General features: G+C 46.3%; 1 pseudogene; it reads right to left on the bottom strand.

Annotated features, from left to right (window-relative positions):
• Positions 1-14,335: 14,335 nt before the first annotated feature.
• On the bottom strand, positions 14,336-15,721 carry LOC137917050 (insulinoma-associated protein 2-like; annotated as a pseudogene).
• Between the last annotated feature and the right edge of the window lie 731 nt (positions 15,722-16,452).

Raw genomic sequence — 16,452 nt, 5'->3', positions numbered from 1 at the left:
GTGTAAATACACGTGATGTGTAGTATTTATATGACTCTCGTGACCTGCTCTTTCAGTCGTTCTCCACCACAGCCTCAACGGGGTCCTTCAACCCTCCAAAGGCCCTCAATCTATTCTGCGTCTGCAGAGGACCTGATCAGCATTGTCTGTCAGACCGGAGCGGTTTATCGCTGCAGTGAAGGTATTTATCTGAGGGCACCTGTTTTGATGCGTCCTGCAGACGTCTGTCGCCGGCTCCTCCATCTTTGTGCCGTTGATCAGAAGGTGATTGACTTCACACCAGCTGATGGCGTCCTGGTACTCCAGCTCATTCCCCTCTGGTACTGGTACACACCCGGCCGTGGCTGGATCATCAGATAACTTCGAGCGGTGACGGTTTCCTTCTCCGTCCAGCTTTGCATGAGCAGTGATGGTTGTATAATGTTGAAGTAAAACAAAACAGAAACCCAGCGTCTCTGGGGTCAGCCAATATTGGTATTATGGAAACGCTGGAGTGTTTAGGGAGGCAGTGTTTCGCTGCCGACACAAAACCTCATGCTGTCCTGAGAGCAGTGAGTGAAAGGCGTGATAATCATGAGTCAACTAAAAATATCTGACAGTTAAAACTCCGTTTTTGGGTTTTCTGGTGTGTGTGTGTGTGTGTGCGCGCGCATGCAGGCATGCTCCTGGGTGATTGTGCTTCTGGTGAACAATGTTGGAGAGACATTAAGCTGTTCCACACACAGCCTGTGTCTGCATTCGTATTTGTGTGAATGAATTTTCCGTCGCGTGTGTTTACGTTGTGTTTATGCCGCGTGTGTCTGCATATATTTAACTTTCAGGATTATAGCTTGCGTGGGGGGGGGGGGGGGGGGACGGCGACACACACACTCTTGTAGTAGTTGATTGGCAGAGATAGCTGCACCCAGGCTGGGGTCAGCATATGGCTCCATGTGATAGCGATGCAGTGTTTGTGTGTGTTCTCTCTGTATATGTGTTACCCGCCTGTCTTTCTGTCTTTCACACTTTCTGTTCCCAATGAAATGATGGCAGCTCTGGGCATGTAGTGCTATTATCCCCCATATCCACACACACACACACACACACACACTTACCAAGAGCAGCCAAACACCTAGCGGCCTGCCTGCCTGCCTTCTCTTTGCCAGCTCCCACAATAGAGCCTATTGTCCCAGTGAGGCTACAATCTGCTGTGTGTGACAAGGGGTGTGTGTGTGTGTGTGTGTGTTCCTCGGCATGATGGATAGGTGAGGGCAAAACCCTACAAATTGAAGGCATTTTGTTATTGCTGATGCTGAAATGGGGTCATGTTATCTTTAACTTCCCCCCCGAGCGCCGCTAACACTTAGCCATGGGAGGACTTTGACGTAAAAGAAAGCTGCACCGTCTGGGTGTATCCTGCTGCGTTTATTGCCATTAGTATTGATAATGCATGTGCGGTGAAATGGAATTCTTCAGTTAATCGCGTTAATTGCGATTAATGAATTACAGACACCCCCCCCCCCATCCCGCTATGAGCAAGTCTGCGACCGACGAGCTGACAAACGTACCTGCCAGGTGGCTAGCGATGACCTGCAGGCCGATAAACATGGTGGAAGACGAGGGGTTAACGGGAGGCGGTGCAAACGGCGTCCAGTGACCCGTCAGACAAGCCTCCGTGCAAGTGATGACCAAAATCAGAAAGATGCACGGCGGAGAAAAGAAGAACAAATACATTCTGCAAATACAGCAGAATGTAAATAGAATTTCCCTCTGGGATTAATAAAGTTTTCTGATTCAAGTCAAGCAATAATATAATTTCTAAAGCTACTATTTTGTTATATATTAATCTTTTGATCTGCCACAATAATGTAATGAATTTAAATTAAAATACCTCAAATAGAGTGCTTTTCTTTGCCATTTTTAGGTGAGATTAAAAAAATAGATTAATTAATTATGATCTGTAATTAATTAATCGCTAAAAAAATGTAATCGCATGACGGCGCTAGTTAAAACATCCTCTTTTAGAATAATTAATTAATTTGATCGCTTTTTCTGTGAGAAACTAAACTCATTTATTTTTTTTCAAATGTGGAGGATCGGATGTATTTCAACAAAGTTAAAACTTTATGCTTTAGGATACAATTATGGTTACGGTAAGTTTTTGTACTGAGGGTTAGGGGTTAGGAAAAGAATTTGTGTGTGTGTGTATAAATACATGCAGGAGGGAGGAGGTGATGGTGGTTAATTGTTTCCCATCGGGTAGATGGAGGAAATGAAAAGACAAGGGTGAGGAGGAGTCGCAGCTAATCACTCCTGGTGTGTGTGTGTGTGTGTGTGTGTTTATGAAAATCTGCTTCAAGAAACATAATGAAATCCTAATATATCAGAAAGATAAAATAACATGGAGTATTATTTAGATGTTCCTGATGTTCTGTTTTTTGAAAGTATCTGATTTAGAGTGAACAAAACGTGTTTTTATGAATGTTTGAATGAACATAGACGTACATCGGCACAAAGCTGTGCAGACGCATGAGTCGTATCCATCAGTGGCTTTATCAGATCTTGTTGCAGTAGACCCCCCTCTGACTGGTAAACAAGCTAATCTGGTGTGTGTGTGTGTGTGTGTGTGTGTGTGTGTGTGTGTGTGTGTGTGTGTGTGAGTGAGTGAGTGAATGCACTTTGTCGCTGGGTTTATAAATTTCAGTATTTTCATGCGACAAGGTGTTTAAAATTCAAGGTGGGATGTCTCAGATGACCAAAACCACAGCGGAGGGCAGAGCTGGCTCATCAGATCCAACCTGCATCAATTTGGGTCTCAAAAGAAGGAAAGAGAGGGGGGGGGCTGGGCGATCGAAGCGGCAGTAGAGCATATTTAGGCGCTGAGCAAGCGGCTCAAGTGTTACTGAACTGTTTCTGACACTGTGGTATTTGATTTGTAAAATTAATAACATTCTTAAAGTTTTATTTTTTTTACTAACATTTTGTCTTTGACTCGTCGAAAGTGGGAGAGATGGGCAGCAGATTGCTCTTAACACACGAGGAAATGCTTAACGCATCTCTCCTGTCCATATTAAGGATTCAGCGGTGTGGGGGGTAAACATCGCCCAGCCAGAGCCTGCAGATAAGAACAGGATCCATGTCCTTAATCAGAGAATTATTGTCATGGCGCCTGTGATGTTCACTAACACCCATGTGTGTGTCCCTCGTGATTGTACTGGCAGCTTTAGGGCTCCCCAGCGGTGACGGGGAGGAGGTTGTGTGTCTGCGTGTGAGTGTGTGTGTGTGTCAAAGGGTGAAATAGTGGGGTGACAAGGGGCCGATTAATGTATCACGTCACATCAGTTTTCCTCCGGTCTCCGTTTCTGCATCGGGTTAAAGAGCAGATGAATAGAGGTAAATGCAATTGTGATGGTGTGTGTGTGTTTGCGTGCACGTTGGCCTCCAACAATGCAGTACATTAGACCGACCTATCTCTGTCCTCATCTTATGGCGTACGTGGACACACACACACACCCTTAATGAAATCACGAAGCCTCCATATCATTGCTATCACAGAAAGATATAAACCCATTAGCTTGTTCCTCTGGGCTTGAACACACACACACACAGTCACACAGTTTTATCATTACACGCTATAAAGCTTTTTCAATTGTATTATCCCTCTGATGTCCTTCTCTCTGTTGTCTGTTCCAATGCCTGGGGTGGAGAGGACAGATAGGGTGTGTGTGTGTGTGTGTGTACCCGCCCGCTCCCCCCATTTGCGTGTGTGCTAATGATGAGCTAAGCTACAGTGTAATCTGTAATATGATTTTTACTTAACCGTTAAAAATTGATGAAGGTATACATAACATTTCTTTTTCTTTTTTCATAAAACAAATTGAGATGCTACTGAAGTCAGAGTCAATCGTGAATCCCGGCAAATTTTCTAGAGGATAACATTTACTGAAATGCATTGAGATTAAACAAATTAATAATTGAAGATCTTTTTATTTAGTAGCCTGCCAGCCTTTCTGTGAACATGAAGTCTGTCAACTTTTGGCAACCATGTGACCTGACGCTGCTCTCTGATTGGTTGCTTCAGATTAAAGTCTTGTTTTCTTCTTTCCCTGTTTTGTTGAGAGGAGCACTGTTGAAAACAGAATTTCCCTTCAGGATTGATAAAAGTATTCTGATGCAACTACAGTACCTGCAGTATGTACCGTTGTATTCTGGCCATATTCCAGATATAGACAGACATCCCAGCAGTGGGTCCAACTCCTAATGTACTAACAAGCTCCTGTTCTCCGCCTCTCGCCTCCTCTACTCTTCCAAGCTCCATTAGGCTCAAGTGATTGCAGGAGTCGGACACTGACACAATGAATTGCGCTGCTGGAGAGAAAGAAAAGGCTTTAAATGGGCCGAGGGAGAGAGCTGGAGAAGGCGCCATACTTTACTCTCTCCTCTCTTTTCAGCCATGCACTAGAAAATGAGTTTCTGACTTGACACAAAAGAGCAATTTCACCCAAATTCTCTGTCTGCTTTTTCCCCAGCTCTGCGTTCTCATTTTTCTCCCTCACCAGGACCTTTCCCTCTTTCTCTGTTATAATGTTCCGGCTTTCTTTCATTTTTTTTTCTCCTCTTCAAAAGAGAGATATTTTTCTGCTAATGACTTAATAAGAGGGGCCATCTGAAATTCAATTACAGTAGATTTCATCAGGACGACTGGGATTTCAGAGGGAGGGGTGGAGGCAGAATGCAACCATGGATTCAATACAGGTGTATTTTCTCTGACCTCACTGGGTTCCAGTTGCAGCGCAGAATAAAATACAAATGTGCAAAACATAACATTTGCCAAGTTAAATTCCCAATTCCCAATGAAAAATAAATATGTTTCCTAATATTAGCAGTTATAAAATCCTGAATTGCAATCTAATAGGATGAAAGCGTTAAACCTCATTTCAAATAAACACCTCAAATTGTTTTCAACCTAATGAGTACGCCTAATAAATAAAATCGTGCTCTATGGGAGGAGAAATGCTGCAAACGTAATGGCAATACGCGGTTAGAACCAAGAGTTACAAAAAAAAGAAAGAAAAGAGCATTTATACAAGTTACAATCCTCTGTAGCCTGCTTCTTAAAGCAATTTCTCGATTGCTCTGTGCGCATCCATATCTCAGGGGCTGTTGTTTGTGACACGGTGCCCACAGGAAGCGGTCCACACTGAGAGGAAGGAGGAGGGAGGGAGGTATTGCAGAAGCAGACAGAGAAGAAGGGATGAAAAGTATTGTGACGTTCCTGTCGTTTATCTCAGCGGTGGGGCTGCGTCTGTTTGATCTAGTTCCTCCTGTGCTTTCTTTCACTTTCCCTGCCCCCCCCATAGATTCCCATATTTTCTTCAGATTTACTTTACACTTTGGCCTCTCTTATGGCAGGGTATTTCTATAATGTCTGCATACCTCGCTGCAGTTTTAGAAGATGAATGTTTTATTTGCAGTGATGCATAACGGTTTGTGTTCCTACTTGCGTTACATCCACGCGTTCATTTGATGCAGGGGAGTAAGGAGGCAGGAAAAGGTGAACAGCCAGACCGCAGGCTGTGTGTGACGCTGACGCTCCTCTCTCAGCTCTGTCCAACACGCACACCCCAGCTGGGATTGTCGCCGGCGTGTCCTCCCTCCCGATCTCACCTGCTACCCTTTCATCAGTCGCAAATAAAGAGTAGATAAACACCTGACCGGATTTACATCTAGAACTCCGGGCAGGTCGGTAAGTGGGGGTGAATACATTTTTAAGCCCCCCGTACGACATTGTCTGCTCTTACCTGCAGTTGCAGTCCAGGCATGCTGCAGGGAGCTGCAGGGACCTGTAGCTTCAATGCTAACTGAGCTGCTGCAAAGAGGTTGCAGGAACTCTTGTGATATGCTGCCCCCTATACTTTCAGAGCTACCTTCAAAACCAGGGTATTATTTCACAAGATACAAGAGGGTTAAAATGTTGTCGTTTTTTTTAAAAATATCCTATAAAATCTGTGGTTGATTTCAGTAAACTGTCATAAAATGCATAATCTGTTCATTGAAGTTCCTTCCTCTGCTTTTCCACGGCCTCCACCCCTTCGTCGCTGCCGTCCCCTTCTCTCTGTAGTTCTGCCTGTCCGGTCTGTCCCTCCACTTTAAAGGAGCCATATTGTTGTTATTATCATTGTCTCTAACTGGATCAGTTACCATTAGACCTGAATCTCCCTCCTTCTGAGGCCCATACACCGGCTCTCTAACTCGATAGCGAACCCACGGGCGCTATTATATATGACTGACCCATTCACAACGCACACACACACACACACAGATTTCATTCTGGAGATTCATTGGCCTAATCCCATGACACACTCATACAGGGACTCATGCGCTTGCATACACACGTTGAACATGTTCACGGTCTGTCTGCTCAGATCCACACACACACTCTGCTCTCGTTGGAAATCCTTGGTTATTGGCGCTCCCTGAGCAAACGATAATGGCATCGAGAGACGATGGGAGTCTGTGCTGTGTGTCTTCATAGTTGGATGTATGAGTAGAGCAAAGGTAAATGTTGCTCTGTGAGGTTATCTCTTAATACACGGCGTGCTGAAGACCCCGTTTCTGTTGGCTCTGCTGAGGCGTTCCTTTAAATTCATTGATGAAATTTTTTTTTTTTGCAGTAGATTCCTTTGGAAGTCGAAGTATAAAAAGTTATAAGCACTATTTTATTTTATTTGGGTCCTTGTATTGTGTTCTTCTTTTTTCTTCTTTCTTGTGGTATGTTTTAGTTTTTTTTTCTCTATTCTGGTTATTTTGTCTTTTTAGTGTTGCAACAAATTCTTTAATCGTTTGACCTTGACCTTTGGCCTCAGCTATGAGGAGCGAGCCCGGTACCTGGAAACCATCGTACAACACCACCAGGAACCAACCACATTTGAAGATTACGCAGCTCGGGTGTACAGTCCGGCCCCCTGCACACACCTGCCCTCCGATGCAGGTGAGGCGTAACCTTTGTGCTGGGAAGCATCCACTAACAAGGCGAATGTCGGATCCTCAGTGGAAGGCTTTCAGCAAATCAGCGAATAATTCATCTTGGAAACTGTCAAAATTGTCAAATTTGGATTTTCCTGCTGCTTCTAGGATCTTCAGACAAAAGGGGCGTTACATACAGGACATTTCAGAGAAACTGACTATGATCTGAATACTTGCCTGTCCTTAGCTCTGCTAATAATATGAGACATATGAAGAGAAAGCCTGCATTTGGCCTGAATTTAATTAATTGCATTGATTTTCCTGTACTTTAAAGCTATAGTACAGAGCAAAGGCAACTTGAGGGACACTACTGGGTTTTTTCTCATTTAAGTACTATAGATAAAGATCTTTCCTGTTGGATTGTAAACTGTCCAGCATGTTTTCTTCTGTGGTTTTAATCAGAGATCCCCCACACACACACACACACCTTCAGAGTCTTCAGAATATCTCTTGGGGATTAGCTGACATCTGATCAGACAAGCCGAGCAAATACATGGAGCTCATCTTCTCACATATGAGTCTGTCGTGTATCCTGTTACTGTGTGAGGCAGATGCTAATCATTTTGGTCTGTAATGTGTCTGATTGAGGGTAAGTTAATAGCTTCATATGCTCTGACTTGTATGTAATGGGATTATTCAACGAGGTAGTTGTTTACAGTCATGAGTGTGATTTGATTTTGTGTTCGTCACACATCAGGGGGCCTCACGTTGTTTACTGTCGTCTAAACTTGTGTACTGAACACGCGTTCTCTGACAGCTGCTCCTCTTCTCACCAGCTATTGTGTCAGAAATTATAATAATGCAATAACGATCAACCCGCTTTGAGGCTGAATAACATTTAACACTGTCTGAGACACTATTATTTCTCTCAGATTCAGATTATTAGATGGTCCTCGGGTCGTTTGTGTGCAGAAATGTTTTTCTTTTATTGTGTTGTTCAGCCCCAAATGACGTTTCAGAGCATAGGATTAAAGATGTTTCACGTCATTTCATCCTGTTTGTAATTTATTTATTGTTTCCGAGGTTCTAAATTCCTTCAACAATGTGTTTGAGACCAAAATGATCCTTTTTAATCCTGAGCTCTGAAATAAACTTTTTTCAGATTACTAGAGAGCGCCCTCCTCCCTTATCTGTCACTCTCTATCTCTATCTGTTCTCCCTTTAACAGTGCAATGATTAAACTTTCTTCTCTCTTTTTTTATTTTTCCCCATTTGTTTTCATTTGAGTTACTTTATTGTTTTATATTTTATTTTCCTTCATTTTTTTATTTTATTTATATATTTCTTTTATCCCCCCCCCTCCCTCCTTTAGATCATTTTGTCTCGCTTGCCTATAACTAAAAGGTAAGCCTGGTCACATGATTGACATGACCCGTCCTGATTGGCTCTTCCTACTGACATTTCAGCCTAACCCATGTTGTGCGTTGTCGGTTCTAACCTGCTGGCATTCTCCTCTCTGTCTCCCACGACTTCGGCCGGTCTGCATGTGTCGATGGTTCTTTCTTCCGTCAAAGGAAGTGTCGCTTTCAGCTCCTCTGAGCCTGTCGTTTGGTGTGATCGTCTACATTTTGATCGATTGAGAAGCATTTCTTCTCCTTTTAAATTAAACGTCATTATTCATCTTTTTATTTTGAAACGCGTTTAATACCAATCCTGTCTTCTTCCGGCCTGATTGATCAGGTTTTAGTCCCAGCGGTCGTCGTAAACCTCAGTTTCCTCTCGGTAGACGTCGTGGTGAGGCGGCAGAAACGGTCGTCCACTCGATTCGCTCGCTCGCTTGTCACCATGTGGTGAAAACGCTTCGTAAACGACAGGCGAGCGCGGTCGTGAAGTCGACGACCCCGTGTTTTAATTGCACCCGGAACCCTCGTTTCGTTCTCCGCGTGAGCCTCAAACACGGAAGCCGCTTCACACCAAGCTTCACTCAGTTCAGGGGTGAAGGTGAGACGTTCTTGGAGATTTTTGCTCTCTCATGTGTTCGCTCGCTCTAATCCCCCTATTTGTTCTGTTAACCTGTGATGTCACACTGACCCGGTGAAACCTTCTCGCGCCTCTCTTCCTGGTTCTGATGTGATGTAATGTTGTCTAACTACGCACACACACACACACACAGTACACAGTAAAACTTTAGAAATGAATACTCTGCTGAAAACACTTTTTCATATCTATTGTAGTTTTAAGACTCCATGTTTGTAGTTCTTCCTGCTTTAGCTCTACATTTCGGGTAAGCATATCGAATGTAGGCCCACACACACAGACATATAATAATGACTTACAACTAACAAGTTTTTCTTTCTTTCTTCTCATTTGTTTGCATTGATTAATCTGAAGTTAGTGTGTTAGTGGTAGGATAATATTATGTATAATTATAAGGTGTAATAATAATGTACGGGGGTTTTATACGTGTCAGGTACAGTGTTTTGTCTTGTTTGATGTGTGGCAACATCTTATTTGTTGGTTTTTATCCTTTTCCTTTATTTTTTCTGATCATCCCTCCTGCACCGCTCCCTTTTCCTCGTTCCTTTTCCATTAACCTTAATTTTTCTCCTTCTCTTCTCTTTTGTGATCATCTTTCTCCCCTTTATCTCCTCCTGGCTTGTCTCCGATCCTTTCGGTTCATATTTCCCACTCATTGTTGTATTTTATTTTGTCTCCTCTTTTATTGTTTCCGTTCTCGTTGCATTTTCTCCTCTCCCCTCCGCCATGCTGTTTGCGTTGCCTACTTTTGTTGTTTTCATCTTTCTCCTCTCCTCTTCCTCTTCCCTCCAGAGGAGCATAGTGTTATGTATCTGATGGTCCCTAAACCACTAGACAGGGTGAAAGGAAAGGGTCTGAAGCAGAAGGTTCTCCATGCTGGCTCTGAATGGTATGATCAGTTCCTCTTCCTGGTCTGTCCATCCAGTCCCTGCAGCCACTAGAAACCATTCCACAGTTTACATTTGTAGTCAAGTGTGGACCAGCTTCAAGCTTAGATCTGAGCTTCACATCGACTGATTGAATAGAGATTCAGCCAATGAGAGATGAGCTCCGGGGGGGGAGGCGTGGCTTGTCTAACTTCAGCACATCGTTAAATCTTGAATAGCTGTGAAGAACGCGTTTCCTCTGTGGCAGATCGTGAACGGCGGGCGATGAACGCTGATTGTTAACATAGTTTTAATGAAACACGCCGGATAAAGTGAACAATTCAACACGTGGCCTGCTGTCGGTCCGTTAGCTGTGTGCTAATCACACAGGAGGTCGGCTGGAATCGTTAGCGCCTCAGCCAGGATGGTGGTTTCTGGAGATCGGACCCTGCATAGAAGAGCCAATGAGAGATTAGAGCTTCATGATGCCCTTCTGTCAGTCCGTCTGTCTGTCTGTGGATCTGTGTGTTGGTCTCTGTCTGTCTGTGGATCTGTGTGTTGGTCTCTGTCTGTCTGTGGATCTGTGTGTTTAAGGGGTCTGACTTGGTAGAACTTCTTAGGCATGTTGTAATTTTCTTGTTGTCCCTTCATCCTATTATGCCCCCCCATTCCCCTCCTCTCCTTTATTCCTACCTCCCCCCCCGTCCCTCCTCGCTCCTCCCACCCTTCTTCTCCTCCTCAGGCTCCTGCCTCGAGATACTTCGGGGAGAAAGTCCGGCTCTTGGGGAGGCCGGGAGCGACTCGGCATCCCCCATGTCTCCTCGGACTAGCAAGAGCCGCATGTCCATGAAGCTGCGACGCTCTTCCGGATCGGCCAATAAGACTTAATCTCGTCGAATTTATTTGTCAATCATGTCTGACCCAGCAAATAAACGTCCTCAAAAGATCTCCTGAGGAAATTCGGCCGACGGCTGATTTAGTACGATAAATGAATTCTGCTTTCGGTTTAATTCACAGATGATTCGATTTAACGGGAGATTTTATTTTCCCGCGTAATACCATTCTCATCGGACACCTTTTATGTACGTAACCCTTGATCAGAGCCTGGGTTAGACCCTCAAACACACATGCCATATTTGATGGGTTATATCTTTAATAAAAAACCACCATCGAACAAATGCAGCAAAGCAGCGCAGTATTAGTAATGGTCTGTGCCATGTTGAAAATGAACTCGAGTCTCCCCAGAGGACAAAGAGAAATTAAGGCAGAGGCTCTTCGGGCTCTGCATGATAGCATGTATATTTGTACTATAGTCAGTCCATGTGTACAGATACTTTTGATACAAGAGCATTGAATCAAAGCAAATGCATCTGTATTGCTGCCTAAAGAAAGCAACTTAAAGTCTGTTTCTTGTTTGGATTGCAGTAATAGTCCGGTAGCGATGAGGGCGGATGTCACTTCCTATCCAGTCCTGACGACATCTAAAAAGACGTAACCGTAAGAGAATCCCAAAATCCTGCATGTTGGGATCCAGATAGGGAAACCTAAAAGCTAATCCTGCAGGGAAGCCGTGTGAGAAACGGGACGGCGTGATGGAGGGAGGGTTTGCCTTTGATAATGGTGTGAAAAAACATTTCAGAGAACAAAGAAGACTTTGCTGTCAGAGAGGAAGCACTTGTTATATAACATTTGGTTTAAAATGAGCACTGACATTTATCTGTTTTCCATTTTAGGCTATGATTTGAACCTTCTCTCTCTCTATTATATATATATATATATATATATACTATACTATATATACACTATAGTATGACTTTAAGAGGTGTATAGTTTTGTTGTGTATATACTGTAATGTGAGAACAGCTACCAAAGCCAAACTGTGGTTTAACCTGAGGCCACATATCTGCTTAGAATAGGGTGACACTACAAGATTTAATGTTTCAAATGTTTTCCTTTTCTTACCCAGTTTTCACTTTGTTTTCCTGGAGTTTAAAGCAAATTTCATTGCACTGCTTTATTTATTTACAGCCAAACAAGGTTTTAGGTCATCCGTTTCCTCATTTTTGATTGTTTGAAGGTGTCTTTTGAGGCTCGATTCATTTTGGGAATTCAGTTTCTGACGAGCGACAGAAGGAAGAAAAACAAAGGAGTAAATAGAAGCTCCCTTTTTTAGCGTTTTCTCTCTCCACGCTTCTTACCTTTGGACTCATCCCTTCCAGTTCTTATTGAAGGTGATCTGCATGTAGACAAAGACTTTGCAGAAACTATATCTTTAACTCCTTAATTTCTACACTCGACTCCATTATAACCGACGAGGCTTCAAAGAAGCTTAAATGATCGAATGGCTTCAGGACGCCTTCCATCCTCCACGGTGGCGCGTTTGCTGCACGTTTCCTTTCTTCCATTTGTTCCCTGATTAACGTGGGAAAACGACGTCTGAAAATACAGATTCACGTTTTTACCTTCTGCTTTACTTGCTTGTAGTTTTTCTTCGCAGCTGTATTTTGTCCTCGGGTCTAATTTTCCGTACTTTATACTTGTACTCCATGGGGGATGATTAACGTTTTAAAAAGTTCTATTTGTCAAGGTCACGTTTCATTTGTGTAACTATTTGAAGTCAGCAGAGTTTTGCAGTGTCCCTTTAAATGACTGCTGTCACAGTTATTGCTGCAGTTGAAGCGTGTAAGTTTCCCTCCTGCACACTGGGACTGATCTGCTCTTAATTCAAGCTGCATCCCAAACTATTTCTGGAGTCGGGATGCTGCTTTCGTGACCGACAGCCCAGCTGTGCGGCTCCATGAATCTGTTTTTGTTCAGTTTAAACCCTCGATAAGCAGTAACCCAAAAAAAAAAAAGCTCCCCAGAATTAAATTGGCTTCTGGATTTATAGATTTTGATTTTGACCCGACTCTGATATCACGGTTGTCTAAATATGTTTACCCCTTTTCACTGTTGCCATATCAACCACAGAAAATTCCCCTCAGATGTCCAGTCTGTGGACTTTCGATGGTGGTTGAGACTTCCTCCTGGCCGTCTGGGACGAGGCGGATGTAACTACTGACTGTACATACGCATGATTCCAGTTCACCACTGACTGCATGTGTTGATCAGACGCGCTCCTCAAACGCTGTTACCGTCGGGCCTGTACTATGTAAAATGTGTAATGTCTCCTTTGGACACTGATTGATGTTGGAGTTTGACAATAAATGTGGTTCGTGCCACCGACCGCTGGTTGTGATGCAATACGGGACTCAGTAATTATACTGTATTAACATTTATTGACCATTTAGAATAAATGTCACATTCAAACATATCAAAATAGGACTGTACAGGCTTCGTGAATACACAGATGAATCTTCATGAAGGATTTTAGCAAATATTTCGAACAGTAATTTATAATCAAGACTTTACTAGCAGTACTAACAAATGTTCCTTTTTCTGTGTGAAAATATTTTAGAGCAGACGTTTATCGGCATGTTGACTATAAAAGGCATATTACGGTCAATCTGACTCAGTCTTTATACTTGATTTTTTATTAAGTTTACATTAAATTCTTTTTTTTTAACCGAGTTGGGCCGTTGATTCTGGCTCCAGTTCTCCTCTTGCTAGATGTAATTATATATTGTACCATTATGTAATGTAACACACTGTACTCCTCATAGCCTTACCTTAAACACAAAAGGATTTGAGCATGGATTTTAATGTTTGTCACAAAACTGATTCTATCTCGGTGCTGCGATCTGGAGCAGCTTCACTGCTGGGTGCTGTGATCTGGAGCAGCTTCACCCGCCGGTTCTCGGTGCTGCGATCTGGAGCAGCTTCACTGCTGGGTGCTGTGATCTGGAGCAGCTTCACCCGCCGGTTCTCGGTGCTGCGATCTGGAGCAGCTTCACCTGCCGGTTCTCGGTGCTGCGATCTGGAGCAGCTTCGCCTGCCGGTTCTCGGTGCTGCGATCTGAAGCAGCTTCACCTGCCGGTTCTCGGTGCTGCGATCTGGAGCGGCTTCGCCTGCCGGTTCTCGGTGCTGCGATCTGGAGCAGCTTCGCCTGCCGGTTCTCGGTGCTGCGATCTGAAGCAGCTTCACCTGCCGGTTCTTGGTGCTGCGATCTGGAGCGGCTTCGCCTGCCGGTTCTCGGTGCTGTGATCTGGAGCAGCTTCACTGCTGGGTGCTGTGATCTGGAGCAGCTTCACCTGCCGGTTCTCGGTGCTGCGATCTGGAGCAGCTTCGCCTGCCGGTTCTCGGTGCTGCGATCTGGAGCAGCTTCACCTGCCGGTTCTCGGTGCTGCGATCTGGAGCAGCTTCGCCTGCCGGTTCTCGGTGCTGCGATCTGGAGCGGCTTCGCCTGCCGGTTCTCGGTGCTGCGATCTGGAGCGGCTTCACCTGCCGGTTCTCGGTGCTGCGATCTGGAGCGGCTTCGCCTGCCGGTTCTCGGTGCTGCGATCTGGAGCGGCTTCACCTGCCGGTTCTCGGTGCTGCGATCTGGAGATCTATGAGACCTCCTGCGGATCCTCTGGAGCCCCGCGGTCGCTGTCCTCTCCTTACCCGTGAAACACGTCTGGTCTGAGTCCCCCCCCCAGCGCCCCCTGCAGCAGCTCGTCCCTCATCGCGTGCCACAGGCGGTGCTTGTCCCTGATTTCTACCGACGGGAAGCGCGCGCCGCACAGGTGGCACGGGAACACCTGGCCGTACGATGGCGGCGGCGACGCCTCGTGCGCGGTCAGGTGTTTCTTCAGGTAGGCGTGCCGGCGGAATCTCTTCCCGCAGTACCGGCACTCGAAGACCTGCTCCTCCGCAGGGAGCGAATGGACGAACGGGAGCGGGAGCGGCGGCGGCGGCTCTGCGCGCTCCTCCGGGCTGCGTGGGTCTAAGCAGCTTCCTACGGGGCTCCTGAAAGGCAGCGCGGGGTCGCAGCGGGGGGGCCCGGGGCTGTCCCTGTCCGGGCTGTCTCCGGACCGGCCGTGGAGCAGCAGCGCGGGGGCGCGCCTGCCGTGGGAGCTGTCCGGCGCCTCGTGGTGCTGATTGACGCGCCGGAGCTCGTTCTCTTTGCCCTCCGTCTCCTTTAACGGCGGACTCCTGGCCGTGGACGCGGACGTGGACGCGGACGTGGACGCGTCCCCCCCGTGGCTGTTCAGCGGGCGGGGTTTGTGCCAGCGGCGATGGGAGGCCAAGTTGGCGGGACAGCTGAAGACTTTGTCGCACTCGGGGCACCGGTACTCCACGCGCACGATGCGGGAACACTTGTGCTGCGCCAGGGAGACCGGGTCGGGGTAGTCCTCTTTACAGAGCTGGCAGGTGAACCCCCCCAGCGGACCGGACGAGCTCCCCCGCCGCCCCCGCAGCTCGGGACTCTCCTTTTTGATCCGGAGACCCAGAACCGGAGAAGTCATGAACTCGTCCTCGGAGCTGACTCTCCGGACTTTGGTTCTCTTCGGGTTTCCGGTGGACGGTTTGTGGTTCCGGCCGCTGCTCGGCGGTTGCTCGGGTTCCAGGAACGCGGGGGTCCTCGCTGCGTGGCGGTGCGAGGAGGAGTCGACGAGGAACGGAAGCTCCGGTAAGTCTGGCACCGGGGGTGACGTCGGGCACCTGGCGGGGAGGAACGGCTGCTCTGGAAGTCTCGTAAATGTCACGTCGCGTGGAGGAGGAGGAGGAGGAGGAGGAGGGGAGAAGAAGGAGAAACCGCCACCGGGAGTTAAAACGTGCGCCTCGGTCCCCGGTAACTCCACGTGCGGGTTCCACGCGTCCCCGAACGCGGGCAGCGCCTCGGAGCTCCCGCTGTTGCTCCGTGCGCCCACGCACGGGACGGCTTTGTTGCTTCGCGCCCGATACGACGCCGAACATCGCCGGTTTCTCTTCACCAGGAATCCGCGCGGCATGTCCGGTGGTCGCGGCTCGATGCCCCCCAAGAAAGAACAACAACTCCGGTCTGGAGCGGACATTCAAGTAGAGAGAGAGAGAGAGAGAGAGAGGGAGAGAGATAGAGAGGTGCGCGTGTTTGTGAGCTCGTGCGTAAAAGATGCGCAAATGTGAAAACGAAATAGAACAAGATCAATCACTGAGCATCAAGTTGTTCACTTTAACACCTTCATAGTCACGTTTCTGTTTATTATTATAATATATTATATAAGATATAATGATTGTAATGAGAATGTTCTGGATAGAATTTAACAATCAACTTTATTTCTGGAGCACCTTTCAGCAAATCAAGAACATCAAAGGCAGATCGATATTTGACAAGAGCAAATCAACACAACTAGAAGTCGCTGCATGTCAGACTGGTCAAGAATGTCAAGTTGATCCAGTATTTTTTATTTTTCTTTTGGGGGGGGGGTCAGTCTGCGTGCTCAGAGCGAGCCCCCCCCCCCCCCGGAGACGCATAGCGCTCTGGTCATGCAGGTCTCTTATGTTGCTTGTGGTTTGAATACCTTGGACAGTGCTGTCCCTCTGTGCGTCTGTACGTGCACGTTGATTTGTGTCCCTCTGTGTGTCTGTACGTGCACGTTGATTTGTGTCCCTCTGTGTGTCTGCACGTGCACGTTGATTTGTGTCCCTCTGTGTGTCTGCACGTGCACGTTGATTTGTGTCCCTCTGTGTGTCTGCACGTGCA

This window comes from Brachionichthys hirsutus, unplaced genomic scaffold, assembly GCF_040956055.1.
Source record: "Brachionichthys hirsutus isolate HB-005 unplaced genomic scaffold, CSIRO-AGI_Bhir_v1 contig_568, whole genome shotgun sequence".
Taxonomy (NCBI): Eukaryota; Metazoa; Chordata; class Actinopteri; order Lophiiformes; family Brachionichthyidae; genus Brachionichthys; species Brachionichthys hirsutus.
Note: the sequence above shows the minus strand (reverse complement) of the source record. Positions and strands in the feature narration are given on the sequence as shown.